Here is a 19959-nt window from a genome sequence, read left to right on the forward strand (position 1 = left end):
CTAGATAATTTTATAAATTATTTTAAATAAATAGAATTTTTATACAAATTAACTTTTGGAAGGATAGTGTAAGCTTTGATATTAGGTACATATGCTACAATATTTATACTGTATACGAGTACTAGAGATGCTTGAAAATAAAAGGTCTAATGTGAAATTTAAGATATTATTAATCAATATTTTTTAATAAAGTGCATGATTGTTTTACTGACTTTTTAAAGGTTGATAAGCTGAAGAACTTCTGAATCAATTCTTAACTAAACTTAAAAGTAAATTCCTATTAATATTGCAACAGCTGAAGCCAGGGCCGGATTGAGACTACTTGATGCTTTAAGCAAACCACGACTATTTAGAAAACTAGTATTGATAATATTTAAATTTCTGAATGTAATTATTACTAAATAGTAATAATTACATTCAGACCTTACCATTCGTACCTTAGATACTTACAACGTGAAATATATGTACGTGAAGTAGGCATAACAATAATTAAAAATATATGCATTTTCTACCGCAAATATCATGGGGTGCTTGGAGAACTTGTTCGGGTTTGATACCAGCAGCCGAATTCCACCACCGGACATTACCTCAAATTGTGACAATCTACCTACATTATCTTCAAGTCTGGCAAATTAATTACAACCGCGCCTTCTGCGAGAAATTTCTTGGACCTTACAGCCATTTTGTGACATCAATTACCGGCTGTAGTTTTCCCGAACCGACACAGGCTGACAACGAATCACTTGACCTCTGTGTAATTATTATTAATATGATTTGGGGATTAAATTGAACTTAAATCCTAGGATTTATTGTGCCCCCTGCTTGCGCTTGCGCGCCTTCCCTCAACTCCCTGTGTATAAAAAATGAGATTAGTAAAATAATCGAGGCTACTAACTAGGAAACGTTTTACAGTGCCGAAATTTAAATTATATCCTCGAAATCTATTACTTTTAAAAGGCGTAGGATCCTCAGCCTGATTCTGGCAATGGCTTCGCATTCCAGACGGATGTGTATAATCTGCACAGGTTTGATTCACTGAGACCCATTCTGGCAAGGTGCACATACAGTTTGCAATGGCCGGAGAGGAACCCCGTGAGGGCTCTCAGTTGTCTCCTGTCCAAGCTTATGCATTGTTTGGCACGATTATGTCGATAACGTGTTGCAAGTGATCCCCTTTCTCATTGCTCCGTCATATATAACACTCTTGTTGTGGCCTCCGGGACGTCTTGCTCTAAGCAATTACATAATTTGCTTACGGTCTAATCCGGACCTGGCTGCAGCGAGAGTTCCTGAATTTCCGAGTGCCCCAGTTTACTGTAAATATATAACGATGTTACAGCTCTGGTGTTAGTTGTAAGTGGGTTACTGGATTATAACCTTGTTTAATATCTCGGTAGAATCGCGGTGTAGTCACGGTTATGAAAAACTCAGTGTATTATTTTAATAAAAGTGATACTTTTTAAGGTTCCGTAGCCAAATGGCAAAAAACGGAACTCTAATAGATTCGTCATGTCTGTCTGCCTGTCCGTCCATGTTTCACGGCCACTTTTTTCCGAAACTATTAGAACTGTAGTGTTAAAACTTGGAAAGAAGATTTATTCTGTGAACCGCATTAACATTTTCACACAAAAATAGAAAAAACATTTAAGGAAATATAATTTTTTTCTAAGCTGTATAATTTGCGCGAGAGACACTTACAAAGAGGTAAAATGTGTGTGCCCCCTGTAACTTCTAAAATAAGAGAACGATAAAACTAAAAAATATATATGATGTACATTACGATGCAAACGTCCTTCGAAAATTAGTTTGAACGTGATCTAGTACGTAGATTTTTTTAATACGTATAAATGATGAGATCTCATTTGCGCTGTATGATTTTGAGCAACAATTTTTTGCCTTTTAATAAATATAAATAATAATAAAAATAATTTAATATCATTTTCCTTTCCCGTCATGAGCGAGTCCGACTGCACTTGGCCGCTGTTTTGTTTTTGAGACGATTGGAATGAAGCAAATGATAAATGCTTCGGGAAGTTTGCCATAATATGGTGTAAAAGGTATTTGGTTTAACAGTTCTCTATATTTAAGTGCACAAATAAATAGACAAATCGCTAAACAGTAATTAAAAAAAATTGTAAAACAAAATTCTAAAAATATTTTTTGGAGTCTAGTATATTTAAAGAAAACGCTTACAAATTTATGAAATGTTAAAATTTAAATGCTCTCTTAGTTGTTGGAACAACTACAAACTTATGATCTATGTTCTAATACATGCAATAAGGTATTCTTATTCGTAACATAATTTTTTATTGCAACAAAGAGTTTTTCATTAATATTACTTAGGGGGATCATACATTAAAGCCTTATGTCACAGGAGAACTTCTAAACAAGCTCGTGTGATTCCTCTGGTGTTGCAAGAGTATGTGTGCAGCGGTGATCACTTAACACCAGGTGTTTCGAACGCTGGTTTGTCCTCCTTTTCTCTTGGAAGTCTCGTTTGTTCTCTATACCTACAAATACCTAGTTATACCTTGCTAGCTACTGTCAAGTTCGTAACAATTAACATGTGCAGCAGACTTCCAATATATATCATAAGTTAGTAACAGCTCCTAACTTAATATTAGCTTGAACTGTGTTTAAGTTATTCATATCTGCAATGTTAATTTATGTTTCAGTAACTGGCTCTGTTTGTGATTTGATTAGTCTTGTGTTTATTTTTATTAGTACTACAATTGCAACGTAAGTGCAAAGTTAGTAAAGCTACGTCATGAAATATGTTTATTAGAAACTTATAGTACACATAAATATACAAATAACTTAAAAAAAACTTATAAAAGAGACAAATAATAAGCAAACCAAATTCTGTCTATGTTACAAAAATGGTCTCAACTCAGCATGTTTGCTGGTTTGAAAACTGGTCTTCTGTAGGGCCATTTGGTGACGCCACGTTAGTACTTAACTAAAAACTTACATGTATAATTATAAGATTGTACTTCTATAATGTATCATCAGCCGCTGGACAAATGCCTCCCCAAAAGATTTTCACGACGATCGGTCCTGCGTTGCCCTTATCCAACGTATTGTTGACCAGACCGTCGGTCCATCTGGTGGGGGGCCTACCAACACGAGGCCGCCGGTACGTGGTCGCCATTCGAGGACTTTACTACTATAATGTATACTCAGTGGTAAACCCGACTGCTCTGCCGGGAATCACGTTGATTGTTGGTAAAGATACTCTGCTCCTCGCGCACCGCTTCTTCTCGAAAATTTTCCTTTTCGACTTCTTTTACTTCTTTTTACTCTTAAAAAATACTGCAGAATTGTTGTTTTTTTTGAAAAGAGAAATCAAACATAATAAAAGGGAAATCTCATGTGAGATTCGGGATCGGAGAAGGTAGTTTGTGCATTTTTTCACGACCAAAAGGACAGGTGGTTGGTACTACCACGAATTAATGAATCTTGTACATGTGATAGGTTCACCTATATAATTTGTAAAATAATTTCTTACGCAATAATTAATTTTCATTCATATTATTAATCGAAATTAATACATTAAAACTTTATGTTTAAGCAAATTTTCCAAACATTAATAAGAACTCTGGAAAGTCTCGTTAGTTCTATACTTATAAATTAAGCTCTGTTCAAACTGAGGCTAATATCGCGCGAGACGCGGGCCGGAAGTCGCTCGCGCCGATTGTGGCAACTAACTTGTATGGACGTGTTCAAATTGAAGCGAAACAAGAACGGGACGCCCGGCGGGATTGTTTGATCTCACAATGCATGATGTTTCTCCACTGAAGAACCAAAAATGACAAGCGGGCAGTCGCGTCAGTTTGAGAGGCTAAGCGAGCGAGCGAATTGGTCTAAACGTTCCGCGTCCCGGGCGTTATTCGCCTCAGTTTGGACAGAGCTTATCTAGTTATAGCACACTAGTATGAAGTTCGTCACAATTAACATATGCAGCAGATAATATATATGATATTATGTTAGTAACAGCTTCTAACTTAGTAAGTTTGAACTGTGTTTAAGTTATTCATATCTGCAATGTTAATTTATGTTACGTAGCTTTGCTCTGGATTCACGTAGAGATCGCCGGCAAGCGTCCTATGCCTAGTTAGAATTATTGGTTAGAACTGATAGTGACTTTCAAAATGTTAATTTTGCCATCGGAAACTATATTAATAGCGATTGCTTATTCAGTTATAGCCCCGGCCATAAATATGTAAAGATAAGCAAAAACCAAACCCATTAGTAACTATTAAATGGCAAGTTAATGCGTGAATTTAATAATGCTTTAACACTCACGCCAACACGTCTAAAAAAGTTTTTTTTTTATGGAAGAGACGAACAACAATACAAACGAGTGTACGGGTCACCTGGTGCTGTGATCACTGCCGCCCAAATTCTCTTGCATCACCAAAGTAATGACAGGAGCGTTCCCGGCGTTTAAGGAAGATTTACGCGCTTTTGGTCAAGACACGTATGTCGAATCGTCCTGGAAAACCCCACAAGATGCTCATTCCATAGTTTGGTTGTACGTGAAGGAAAGTTCCTTGAAAACGGCGTGGTAGAGGAATGCCAGACACCCAGTGGGATATCCTTATTTCAATGCCGATTGAAAATGAGATAGAAGACACACAATGAAACGACTTCTCTACGCACCAGATAATCTAGCCCTTCACCGAGAATTGTATTACCATAAAGTAATAATGTTAACGAAATTTTTTTTATGAAATTAACATGACGAGTCGGACGTTCAGCTGATGGAAGTTGGATACGTCCTGCCCATTGCAATTCAGTGCCGCGCAGGATTCTTGAAAGACCCGAAAATTTTGGAGGTTCTACAACAGCGCTTGTCACCTTGAGACATAAGATGTTAAGCCTCATTTGCCCAGTAATTTCAATAGCTACGGCGCACTTCAGACTGAAATACAGTAATGCTTACACATTACTACTTCACGGCAGAAATAGGCGCCGTTGTGGTACCCATAATCTATCCGGCAACCTGTGCAAAGGAGCCTGGATGATTTCATGAACGCTAAATATGAATTCAGGAATGTAAGAAACTCAATTTCAGTTCCCGAATGAAATATTATTATCTCCGAAACTCGGAAGAAATATTCTTCCCTCAATTCGATATGGAGGTCTCAAAGTTCATAAAGTTGTTAAATTCAAAAGCGAAATTATATAAGAAAATTTCAAGAGCCAAGTAAAGTTGGAAGCTTTTCTTCGTATTCGTATTCACGGCTTACGTTGAGTTTATCTTTGGAGACAGAAAATTACTGTGAGTTTTAATCAACGGCACTTGAACACCAGTCCAATAGTAATTCTGCTATCTATACTTCAGGTACAGAGTATCTTTATTCAGTAAAATCACAAGGATCACCTTAAATCGTCAATCTGTAAATTATTTCACTATACCTACACTTAGGCCCGATTTCACCATTGAAGTAGAACCCGATTAAAATTTGAACTAAGATAACGCGTCTAAACGAGTTTACAGATTAAATTGTGATTTCACCATCACGAACTAACACAGTAATTATATCCTAAACGCGTTGAAATACTGACAACATATTGCTCGCGTTCAAGAGCAGTGAGTGTCGTTATCGTAATAGGTACATTGACATTTAACAATTAAGATCAGTGGGAGGCTCTTTTGCACAGGAAGCCGGTTAGATTATGAGTACCACAACGGCGACTATTTCTGCCGTGAAGTAGTAATGTGTAAACTTTACTGTGTTTCTGAAACATAACATCTTACGTCTCACGGTAACGAGCGCAATTGTAGTGCCACTTAGAATTATTCGGTTTTTCAAGAATCCCGAGCGGCACTGCATTGGAATGGGTAGGGCGTATTAATTACCATCAGCTGAACGTCCTGCTCGTCTCATATCGTCATAAAAAATGATTTTGTTCATACTTATCGATGGCAGTTTTGACAAGTATTTGATACATTCTATTGTTTATGACATGTTAACTCAGTTTATGTCAGCACATTCAAACAGTATTGTTGAAATCGCTTTGTGTTTAATCGAGATCAAGACTAGCATTTGAACTCGTTTAAAAGACATTACCAAGCAATCATTGCCAGATGGTGTAACATTTCACCAAAATTTTCATTTACATAAACATCTATTCCATAATAGGCTCTTACATATTAAATTTCTTTAAAAGTTTTAAATTGAAAGATTTATAGCTCTGTAGATTTTGATGGGAGTTTATTGTAGAATCGCACAGAGTTTCCCATATTTAAGGTTGTCGATGATTTGGTATCATTAATTTACTTTTGCTGATAAAAAATTCTTAGATACTTACATATACAATAAACAAGGAAACAAAAGAAAAAATAATAATACCTACGAACGAAGACTAACCCTTCTTGCAGTACTTTTATAAATGTTTTAACTTCTTTTTTTTTCATTTAGATGGTTGAACTAGATCTGGACAGGTTTACAAATAAACGCAGCTGGAATTTATAAAAAAATATTTGTGAAAGTATACTTGTGTTTTGGAAACCTATAACGTATAAATAACAGAATCATTTTAGGAAAAATATATGAATATAATAAATACATAAACAAAATTCGGCTGGATCCTCATACAAAAGATACAGGAAAGAAGACGCTAATTACGAGAAATATCAACGTATTGCAAAAGGAAATATATTGCTGGCAAAATTCTTTGACATCTTTAGCAAATTATCTCCGCACTAACGAGCACCCTCTAACAGACCGCTAGGAACCGTATTGTTGATACCAAAATTGAGCTGTTCGAATATAATTTATGTTTTCAATATAACAGACCTCAAATAGGAAATATACTGAATTTAAGGCTGTAGAAATCAATAGTTTGCACAGTTGCAGCGGTTAGCTTGAAGCAACTATATATATAACTATATATATATACCATAAAACTATTAACTTCGGTTTAAAGATATTTACTTACTATACTAACTTGACAATTATACATATAAATACAGTACAAAATTAGTTAAGCTACTAAGATTAAGTAGGCAAAAAACAAAATGAACAATTAACAAATTAAGGTAAATAAAAAAATTGATTCCTTGACAACATCAATATTTATATAGATTTGGATGAAGCGAACAGAGATCTGTTATGTCTTTTGGAATGTCTTTTTTGGTTTTATTAAATGACTCATATTTTTTTTTATTGTAAGTGGATTCCTATTACATTGATATATCGGTAATTTGACGTTAGGAGGTGAGGGGTTGACTATTTGCAATTTATTAATTATTAATAACCAGTGTTTAATCGTTTTTATAAGTCAGAGAAAAAGAGATTTAAATTGATATTTTTATATATAATATATTTGTGATATTGTATTTTAATAACCCATTATATTTTTTTGAGTTCTGATCGATAGTTCTTACAATACTTAACACATATCCTCAAGAAGATATGTGTATATATCATATCGCCACGAATTAACATATTATCCCCACCATCTGGATGTGTGGCGTTCCTCCACTTGGCGGTTTTCAAGGAAATTTCTTCAATGTTCATCCAAGATGTGGAATGAGCTTCATTGTGCAGTGTTTCCAGGACAATATTTGAATTAAATCACTAAAGCTTTTATAAAATACTGTTCGATTTAATAACCTGAGAGACAATAGAAATTTTTGACGATAGACGCCTTATAGCCTGAATAAAGTTAACCTCAATATTTTGCCTACAATTTGCAACGACAACATAATCCTTCGGTGACGTGTATTAAAATCCCATTTACTGTGCGATGCGACATAGAGTCAGTAGACAATATGGCTTTGTTAGTTTATCTTCAGGATTCAGGCGCTTTTTATTCTCGACTGTATTTAACGATGTATTTGACAGGGAACCTAACTGAATACAAATAAAATTTGTGAACGATGCGGGACTCGAACCCGCGACCTCTCGGGTTCCGTGGGACGTAAATTTTGGTATATACCTTGTTCAACTCTCGGGTTGTGGCTCATCTTCAGGTTTTGTATAATAATTAATCCCAGAAGTGACAGATCTCAATTTAAAATAGAAACTTAACTGAATACTATCTTTTTTGTATTGAAAAAGCCGTTCCTGACCGCATCGCTGGGCGAATTTTAAAAGGAAATAAATGAATGAAGAAATGTTGGAATTTGAAAAACAAGTAGCCATAAACCATCTAGGATTAATTTTGCATCGAATGGTGGTAGTTTTATTTCGATACGATCAGTGGTTTAGGAGTGATTGAGCCTCAAATAAAGACCATTTTCATTGTTATATATAACTAGCTGACCCAGCAAACGTTGTATTGCCGATATTAAAATCGCGATACAAAAGTAACTGTTGATTAAAAGTAAATTTGAAGTTGTACGTATTTTTTAATGCTGACTCATAATGAAACAAATTTAAAAAAAAATGTCAAAAAAATTAAAAACAAAAATTCGTGTGGACCACCCTTAACATTTAGGGGTATGAAAAATAGATGTTGGCCGATTCTCAGACCTACTCAATATGCTCACAAAATTTCATGAGAATCGGTCAAGCCGTTTCGGAGGAGTATGGGAACGAACATTGTGACACGATAATTTTATATATAAGACTAGCAGTAAAATTTTAATACTTAAACAATTAATTTAGTATTTTCTTTGAGTAACGCGAGTGTTACCCATTTTAATAAAATTTGTTACTGTTCTTTCACATTAGTTTTTGCGTAAAAGTTACATTTTTATAAATATTTTAGCTAACCCGACGTTTCGTGAAGTTTTCAGGGGCACTGCGAGAAGTGTTTTATTTAAACAATTATGTTATTTTTAACAGATTTCATTCACTTCTGGGTTTTATTATAAAAGTTTAATTTTTAAGCTTAGCCATTATGACATTTAATATCTTTTAATACTATAATATCATTGAGCTTAGCAGTAAAAGCGTTACCTCGAGCGTACAGAGGCGCGGGTTCGTCTCATACGCTTACAATATACTAGCGTATGGACAAACAAACGATCATCATCAAAACATATCTAACGGAGATATGTACAGCAAGATAGAAAAGGAAAGGGAGTTTGTTGTTACTGTAACTGATTTTGATTGACAAGTCGTAAACAGTCAGCCACTCTTGGCATTATCTCCTGAGTATTTTCAAAGTTGCCATTAGCGAACGTACATATTGACAAATATAATTGGTCATGCACTATCGAGCTTTCAGGTCGTAGTAAATTTCTTAATCTATGGTTCGTCCCCACACCATACGTACGGCCAATATATTTATAGCAATCTCCTAACATAAACATTATAATTTATACAGAAAAACAAGCGACAACCATATTGTAAACACTAGAAATAACTACAAGCTTATAACTGCCCCCTACTAGGCTCTGTAAAATAAACAATTCTTTTGCATGCAGAATAACAAGTATTAAATTTTACAATAAATAACCAAAAAGTGTATCTGAATTATCAATAAAGAAATTTAAATGTTTTAGTAAACGCCTAAGTCTATGCCGATGGCTTTTTACAGCATTGAAGATTACGTAAACGATATTACAATGTGGAATTTAATAGTATTGTTATTTTTATGGATTTATGGTTCAGCCTAGTATTTAATTATTTTTAAAATAATTATATATGTATGAAGTGACTAAATCTTTCATTTAACCTCAAAATAGGTTGATGTTGTATATTTCTTGAGATCTTAGAAATTACAAAGAGCGGTTCAAACTCCCAAGAGTGTTGGAAAAGAAAGAAAAATTCGATACGTAAACGAAAACGAATGACTCTCAGATCACAGCCATGTCTCGCGGGACTTTCATCGAGTCTTTAATACAGCTTATGTTTAATTGTTAAAGGAGGTTGGATTTTGGATGGATGGATACCACCATAGGTACATAGACTAATAAAATAAGATTAATATCACTCAACTTCAAACAACGTCAAAATACGACAAGCCGTCAGAATGCATGAGCCCATTGAAAGTGTCTTTTTTAAGAAGACGTTCAGCTGTTTGTAATTGATACGCCCTGCCTATTACAATGTAGTGCCGCTCAGGATTCTTGAAAAACCCAAAAATTCTGAGCGGCACTTCAATTGTGCTCGTCACCTTGAGACTTAAGATTTTGGTCTCATTTGCCCAGTAATTTCACTATCTACGGCGCCCTTCTGACCGAAACACAGTAATGTTTACACATTTCTGCTTCACGGCAGAAATAGGCGCCGTTATGGTTCCCATAAAGTAGCCGCCATCCTCTGCAAAGGAGCCTTCCACTGGTGTAACGATCATAAGACTTGTTCAACTCTCAGGTTTTGGTTGTCAATTTTATTTTCAAAATTAATTAGTGTAATTAATCCTAGAAGTCACTTTAAAAAATAACAAATTGTTTAAATGTCAATTTTAATGAGTAAGCTATTAAACATCACAAATTATCTACTCAATATCCAAACTTCCGATGTGACAATTTCATCAGCATACTGCTTTCCGATTACAAAGGCCGGTAGTTTCTATTGAACAATATCAAATCTCGGTTGTATAATCTGTTCTCGGCTTAATAAATTTTGATAAGGATGGATGGTATTGGTTTAATTAATATGTTTTAACTAAATAAAAGAAAATAACATTTAAACTGTGACTATCAATAAATTCTTGATATGTTATGTATATATATTAGTATGAACATTAGCGAGTTTTCTAAAAACTGTCATAATCGTTATACTATACCAGAAATACACATAAACTTTATCTTTTAAAATGTTTGGCTTTATCGTACCTTTGTCACTACAGTAAAATAGACCTGACGTTGATGACGTCATATAGTTGCATTGTTACTAGTGCAAAACATGTATCACTAGAATATTATTATTAATAAATAAATAACGGTTTATTTTATCTTTGTATGTGTTGTAATGCTGATCATTGTTATAATTATGAAAAAAATTATGAAAGAATCTGGGTAAAGTAAAAAACGTAAGTAAATATTGCAACAGATACTTCAGCACTATTAACAAATAAATTCTTTAGAATTCTCAATAACAAAGCAGCCATTAAACGAAAATATCACATGTAACAGTAATGAAACTGCAAACCGTAGTGACGCAACAAGGCGAGCGCGAGGGTGTGAAAAGGGGAACGGAAGGGGGTTTCACGTTACAGCGAGTTCCAGAAATAATGAGGCCGTGTAGTAAGTTAGAATTGCTATAGGACAATGCTATTTACAGCTTTTTAATTAATATTTTGAAATTATTGTGACAGTATCTAAAAAAAACTTAATTCAGGCTGTGTTTCTTTTAATCAACGCGTTCATTTGGTGCTGTTCTAGTTGCTATCAAAATCAGGCCTGAGAATTTTTTGTGCACTTTTTTTTTTCCCTGTTCCTCATAGCTTCTGATTGGGGCATGCGCACTTGAATAACTCAAAATAAGTACCTGCATATCTTATCTTATAATAAATAATATTCTCGTGTCACAATGTTAGTTACCTTACTCCTCCGAAACGGCTAAACTGGTTTATACCAAATTTTATATGCATATTCAGTAGGTCTGAGAATCGGCTACTATCTATTTTTCATCCCCCTAAATATTAGGGGTAGTCCACCTCAATTTTTTTTTATTGTGATTCAGCATTGAAAAATACATACAAGTTTAAATTTTCGCCCTTCTATGATCTATAACTATTTTTGTATCACGATTTTAATATTATTGTGTTGCATCCACCAAACCGATATAGGGTTGCAAGATGGCAATCGAATACAATAATAATTGTAGTACGATATATTTGGTAGGTCTGAGAATCGATTGCATCAAAATTTTAATTTTTTTTTTTCATATGTTATATTGCAATATGACGTTTGCTGGGTCAGCTAGTAATATATATAATACAATAATATATATAAGACAATAAAGGTAATTTTAATATATTTCCATATTATCAATAGCATGAAATATTCAGTTTAACTGGTTCAGAGAGCTCAAAGCTATCGAACTGTATGAATACTCTACAAGCTCTTTTACATTTTTCATTGCATAGTTTCATTTTGTCGAAAGCGTACATAAAACGATTATTTATTTTCAGTTCCTTAATTATTGGAAAAATGTGAATATTTATGTTGTTTTCAGATGTTTTTTATACATAATGTGATCAAATTTTGTATGAAAAGGCTACGCATACGCAATCAACGCTCCAGTTTATAAAAAAAATTATGACAGTAAGGGACGAGACGAGCAGGACGTTCAGGTGATGATAATTGATTTTTTTATAATATTTATTTAAAATACAATATAGTTATAGCTTACAATATATTAACACACACTTAAACTTTAGGAAGCTTATCTGTGTGTGAAGCCGCTTAAAATTAAATTACATAATATTTAAAAAGAAAAGAACAATTATTTTCAATTAATACAGTTTTTACAAGATGTTACTTTAAACAAAGTAGTGTAGAAATCAATAAAATTGATACGCCGTGCCCATTACAATGCAGTGCCACAGAATTATTGAAAAACCCAAAAATTTTGAGCAGCACTACAATTGCGCTTGTCACCTTGAACCATAAGATGTTATGTCTCATTTGTAGTTTCACTAGCCACTGCACCCTTCAGACTGAAACATAATAATAATTGCATATTATAGCTTCACAGCAGAAACAGGCGCCGTTGTGGTACCTATAATCTAGCCGGCATCGTGTGCAAAGACCCTCTCACTGATAGTTTTAGGGTTAAAGTTGAATATCTGCGTTAAGCCTTTGATATTTGTTAAGGCAATTATAATATAAATAATGTCCAAGAATATTATCATGTGTATATAAATAAGGAGTAATATATAATTTAAAAAGCGTAATATAAAGAAATGTTTATTGTTAATCAATTGTAATAGAAAAAGATAATTCATCATCTTTTTATTCATAAGTTTTCTTTTTAGGATTAACTAAACAAATTAAGCAAATTTGCTAATATGCAAATATTGGGGTTGAGTCACCTTTAAAGCAGATCCTGTAGATGGAGCCACAACCTGAAAGTTGAACAAGTCATACTAAGATTTTAGTTCGATGCGTCACTCGGATGGTTGGCTCAGTTGGTAAGAGCGCTCGGACGGAGCCCGAGAGGCGCGGGTTTGAGTCCCGCATCTATAGATTTGTATTTCATCTTAAAATATAATATATAGCTTTCATTTCAAAATTTGTTATTCTGTTGTTTAAATTTATTTTCGTACGATGCGGGATTGGAACCCATGCCTCTGGGGATACGCCCTGGCGCTTTAGCCAAACATCCGAAGCCCTAACACTGAGCAGGAAAAACTTATGCATAGTCATCAGGATGCTTATTGGGCACTGTCGCCTAGCAGGCACCTCAGTGTGGTCGAATCTAAAACGAAAGAACTTGTAGACTTTGCCGTGAGCCTGATAAACGTCTTTTCATCTCCTCTGAGATTGCGGCTCACTAATGCATATGCTGATGCTGTTTTGGATACTACCGTCAAGAAGATACGGTTTGTTAATGCGGCGGGGTTTGCAGACGAGCTATAAGTGTGAGTGACGAATACAATACTTCAATTTTGGGCGCGGTGTTTCTAGGACTCATTAGGACTAGACAAATTGCCACCCTATCCAAAGAAAAAAAATAATAAAATTTACGAACCATACGTCACTCGAACGGTTGGCTCAGTTTGTAAGAGCGCTTGGACGGAACCGGATGGAATTAAATAAGAATGGCCCCAGGCAGAAAAGCACTGTATTATAATGCATTTTTTTAACCAATTTTGATGTGTCAATGTGTGTTCTCGTGGTTTAATGTTCAAAATAGTAAAGAGCAAATTCCAACTTGTCATTAAAAATCAGTTAGAGTATTAATAGATTCGCTTTCGTTTTCTATCTTGCTGTATCTTCCTCAGATATGTTATTCTCTCTTGTTTGTCTTTACTCTAGTAGCAAATGCTCATGAGCTAAACGAGTATTGTAAAAGTGCGTACAGACTGGTGAAATTTAACATGAAATGTAATATTCTACCTTTCATTGCTTGTTCGCTGCAAACGTGGACGCATAGCGCGCTCATACCGCGCCTTCACTATGAAGTATGAACCTCACTACGAAGCCATTCAGCCGCAGACGCGCCGCTTTGTATTCGTTAAAAAAACCGACAAAATCACGGGTCGCTCCGTGCGCGGATTGGAATGCTCGTTGGGTGCGCGTCAAGACACAAGTCGTCCAAACTCCAAACTATGAGATATTGTTAAACAGGCATAAAAGGCGTTAATTCTCTCAAAATTGATTCCTTTGAAATTCTTTTTAATGTCATTTCTAACACTGCCACCGCATCGTAAAAAAATGGCGCTCTAAGTGAGAGGAAGAAGGCGCAAGAATCTTTCCCAACATTCTTTATTGCGATCTTTTTAATAAAATATAAAATATTGTACTGTTATTGCTATTAAATAATCATAATCTCATGTTACATAGTATGTTAACTTTCATGATACATTGCAGCGAAGTGTACGGCGAATTCTTTCATTGCATGACACATTTCATATTATTACGTTTCACCAGACTGTACGCACCATAAAGTCCTGAGCGACTCCAGGTATTCAAGCCTAAGGCTAAGCCGGCTTTATTCCAGAGGTAGAAATACTCTACTTTTCACACCTGCGAGGCATCTGAAAGAAAAGGCAATACAAAAATAAGGATTTATTTAGTTAATACTGTGTACAAATAAAATATTACACTGAGGGGATTGTTATAGTCTTTAGACTTTAGTTACTCTCCAAATTCAAATATTTATATTGAAAATAGGATGTGACATCATTTATTGAAAGTCAAAAACTACTACCCATTTCAAAAAGAATGCTTCAGACCTGAGATTATATAAAAAATATGTTTACAAAATTAATATTGTACAATTAAAATTATTATTTAATAGCCTGAGTCCCAATCTGTGGCATCAATAAGAAACCCATTAGAAAGTTATAGGAACCTTTCTTAACAAACGTTTCTTAACAATTCTATTGAATATCGTAATACTTTTGTTTCGAACATATTCTGGCATCCTGTTGTAAAAGCATATATATCGCCCCACAAAAGACTTACTTACTCGTCTTAGCCGAGTAGTAGGCATTATAAGTTTATGTCTGATCCTGGTGTTCCATTTATCAAAATTATCATTAGCTACTTATCTTTTCATTATTTTGGTAGTATGTAAATAATATCTCAATCATCTGCATTAACAAGCTCTGGACTCAAAGCACTTAGTGACATTTTTATATTTAAACTCAACATGAAAATATTTGAGTGTTAAATTAACCATATTCTTTGCAGTGTATACGAATTTCAACGTTAAATTCCATATTCAAATAATTTTATCTTCTATGGAGTTTTTACAATATTACTCTCCTCTGTGTATTGAAAGAAAATAATGAGTTACTAAACTTTAAAATTTCATGACACACATTACACAATAATATGCTCTTTACATTACATAATCTAGATGGGATCGCACCTTTGTTCACGTAGATTTTGGGGTATAATTTAAATGACCTTAATTCTTTTAAAGAATAAGTTATTTTTTTAAATGATAACCCTCACTTCTAGGACTAACTACAAATTAAATTTATAAACAAAATTTATGAACGATGCAGGACCACCTTCCACGGAGCCATCCGTTCGAGTGACGTATCGTTCATAAATCTTGGTATGTCTTGTTCAACTCTCAGGTTGTGGCTCCATCTACAGGATCTACTTTACAGTTGATGACATGCTCAAACCCAATATTTGCATATTTGGAGATTGAATTGAGATGTCGCTCTTACTAACAATTTGTTTTTTTTTTTAAAGAATCTTTTGTTTTTTAACAAATTATACTAAAAAAAAACGCTAAATATTAGCTTTTCGCTGGTGAAAACTGAAAATTTATTTCTCAGTTATATAAGTATGAGTGTCGTTTAGAAAACAAAGTTATATATATATAGAGATAACTAACCTTAGTGTTGTAAATTACACATTCTTTAATAATTCCTAAGATAAACAATTTGTTATTTTTAAAGTGATAGTCATCATTTCTAGGATTAATTATACACGCGACCTGGATCTCCTGGATCATCTCCAGATGAAGCCACAACCTAAGAGTATAACAAGACATACTAAGATTTACGAACCATGCGCCACTCGAAAATTTGACTCAGTTGGTAACCCGAGAGGCCATGGGTTCAAATCCCGCATCTTTAAAAAAATTTGGTTATAAATTGAATTTGCATAATTCTTTAACATTTCTAAATAAAATTTGAAGCATCAAAAATATATGATTAAAATATATTGAAGACTCTTTGCATAAAACACTCTGAACTTCATTAAGATATTCACGGGCGTAGCTAGAAATGTTTTCTCAAAGCTTAAAATTAAAACCAAGATTCTGCAGGTAGTTAGCAGGTAGTCTCAAGCGAAAAGATTCTTGAATCATTCGTGAGTATTAAATGAGAATATATTTCCCAATTATTTATGTTTTTAAGTGACAGTAGTTAGATAAACCTTATCCTTAATGCCGTGGATTTAAAATATACTATAGACGATCTGACAGCCAGATAATTTGTGACCAATTTTGATGTATCTAAGTGTGTGTTCGCTAGTTTACCGCCATACTCATAGTCGTTCCTTATCTTAGTGCTAAGGAGTACTTAGATAAGTATTATTAATCTACTAAGGAGAGTTCTATAGCACTTATTACACTTCACTTAATTTAGTCGTCTGAATTCAGTGGTTACTGAATTTAGACAAGTATAATCGCATTCAGCAAGCTAGCATCCTCAATTTAGAAATAAGTGTGGTTTTTGATTGACTAATTCATTTAGAAGAATAATTAGAAACACATTTAGAAAGTCCATATTGCATTAAGTTACTGATTTCAGTCGCTCATAGCTATTTGTGCATGGAGAACGTATCAAAGATTTCTTTTATGTTCCCGAATAATAGTAATAGCCCAATAAGTTTCAGGGATAATTTATGTCAGCAGGGGTTGCGATTACAGAACTGAATTTGGGTCATTACAGAACTGCATTTTAAATCTTGGTATGAGTTTCGTGTTACAATAAATCTCATTGTTAAGACCAATCTATCTTTTGAACTAAAACTGTCTCGTAGGATAGTATCTTGGTTTTGAATAAAATAAAAAAAAATATAAGATTGAATAATGTTTTAAACGATATCCAATCCATTCGTAGATTATTTCTGAAGTCCGTTGGTTCTAAAACACCCATATTTGCTCGCTTTCCGCGCAGTAATAAATAGTCCGTTACCAATGTTCTTCTTTTTTAATTGAGCCAACGGCTAGGGCTAAGTTATGCCCAATTTTTTGGTGGTAACTGATACAGTAACTTAATTTAGGACAGTGTGATCAGAAGCTTCTAATTTGTAAGTAGCTAACTGAATTTAGACGACTAAATTCAGTTAAGTGTAATAAGCACTTATTCCAGACACGGCACTTTTGGTTTCTTTAGTTTAGGACACATTTATGTAAGCATATAGCTGAACTTTAATTATTGACAGGGATATAGATAAAATATTTGTGAAACCAGTATAAAATCTAATATGACAAATTAATTTTTCAGTAACACACATTTTACATTATATTTTTTTAAATTTATTTACATATTAATTTATTATATATTGAAATTCCATAATTGTCTGAAAACAACGAATAAAATAAACTGGATATTTTTTACTGTGACAATATTCGTAGTCCATTGAGTCAGTATCATATCAGTGTCTTAGACTGTGATTGTTGTGATTTTGTGTTTTAGGAATATTTTCGTGAAATTCATAACAAAAGATTAGTTACGCTTATAAAGCTTGAGCCAATGAATGTGGCAGCCTGTTTAAAACAGGAAGTGGAACCTTCTTCTGTACCTCCACAGAAAGCGATGGAAGCCTTCTCACTTTAGTTGAAGACGTATACAGCCTCATCATATAGAAAATGAGTAAACTATCAATAACTTTTAAAAATGAAGTGTATATTGTAACTAATCACTGATTAATTAGTTAAATTAAAGTTTAATATTAGTAATAGTAGTAGTAAAATATTAGTAGTTAGTAAATAATATTGCATTTATTATTACAGAAATAGACACGATTATCTCAATATTTTACGTCAAAACCATTCCTTTACCATTTAAGTATAGTTCCGACGATACTTAAAGGTATGTAGTCCTTAGACCTATTAAGGAATCCTTAGGTGACTATAGGAGTGATTTGAAATTTAATCCTATACTAAGTAGCTATTCAAGTATTCCTAAAACGACTATGAGTACGGCGGTTAGAAGCTTATTCTTAACGTGGCAGTTTCAGTAGCAGCCTGAATGATATTCAACCGAAGCGTTTGTTACAACATTTAATAAACTAACTGGCTAATGCTTTGGCCATTCGATCGATAGGGTCAACATGTGAAAGAAATAATAAAGTTGAAACATCTGACATAAGAAATTTTTTATTTAATATATTATTTAAAATGTGACATTACTGTTTTTCGGAAATCATGCAATCAGATGTCGTAACTCAATTACTAAGTACACATAGAATTTCGTTTACTAATGTTTAACAAAAAATTAATGACAAATCTAAAATTGTATTTGGGGCCGCTAGTGAACAAGGGCCGATTCTGAAAATGTTATAAATAATTTATTTATAAGGAAAGTAGCAATAAATAAACAAACACACTTGGAGATTGTCAAAAAATAATACTGAGCAAATTGAAAAATTAAAACCATTATTTTTTAACGGATAAAAAAATATTTCAATTGATTTTTCTGACAAAAGTACTGAGCGTTACTTCTGTCAGGAATTAAAATGAAATCACACATAGAATGGTCCGCTTGGTATTTGAAAAGAAGAATAACAACGTAATAGGATTGACCTGGCTCGTGCGTCGGAAACGATAGTAGAGGTGTTAAAATTTCAATTTCAAAGCATTTTTCAGAACTGAAGCTTTTGCTTAACAAATTCGACTGACTACAAAAGCTCAATTCTCACCGTTTTATTTTTTGTTCTGTTAGGATTGTACAAGGATTTGAACGCATATATTTGCATATATTCAATAATTTTATTGTGCCTTTTAACTATGTCAATATACGCATAGATTCAGTACATAGACTAGATCAGGCAAGCCCTATACAGTCCACTACTACAGAATTACCAGCGCATAACGTGACATTTTAATAAAAATATAGCCATTCTTATTGGCATGGTATAACAGCATTATTAATAGAACTTCGTATAATGGTAAACATTTTTTAGTAGTTTTTACTATAGATCATCATTTTATTGATTGAAATCTATTCTATTTAATAAGTGTGGAATCCAGTTTCCATACAAAATATGTAGTATCCATCGTAGCATTATGCGTAGCACGCTGCGCTACGAACTACGGTGGATAGCGAATATTCGACTTCAACGAACAACGAACTAGTGTAGGTCTAATGCCCGTAATAAAGAAGGGGTCTCATTACTTAAACCGTGATGGAATGAATGATTGTCTTTTATACACAGCAATAAAGACAGTGACAAAGTATACTTACTCACGGATTAAGCTAATTACGTTATAACTTAATACAGAAGCTCCATTAAGTAGGGACTAAATACATTGACCGACTTGGTATTACATGGATCTCACAACCTTTTACGTTAGAAGAACTGAGTTGCGAGACTTGGTTTTTGTACAAGTAATGTTTTTAATGGCACCTCATTTCTTTTTGTAAATAGTCCAACGTTTTTTCTTTAAAAACTTGTGACTCTCGAAAGTGCCACGTTAATTTGATTTTCCCTTGATTGATACACTAATTATAATTATTATTAAATAGTATTATTAATTTAGGGCTTCTGTATCTTCTAGAAGTGCCTTAATCTTTTGATGATCGGTCAGTCAGTCAGTCAGTCAGTCAGTGACAAAATTAAGAAATTTTCACTAGTTATAATTTTTAAACTTGAATGAACTTGACTCCATCGGGAAAAGGATGGTATAG

This window comes from Leptidea sinapis, chromosome 3 (genome assembly GCF_905404315.1).
Source record: "Leptidea sinapis chromosome 3, ilLepSina1.1, whole genome shotgun sequence".
In the NCBI taxonomy this organism is placed as follows: Eukaryota; Metazoa; Arthropoda; class Insecta; order Lepidoptera; family Pieridae; genus Leptidea; species Leptidea sinapis.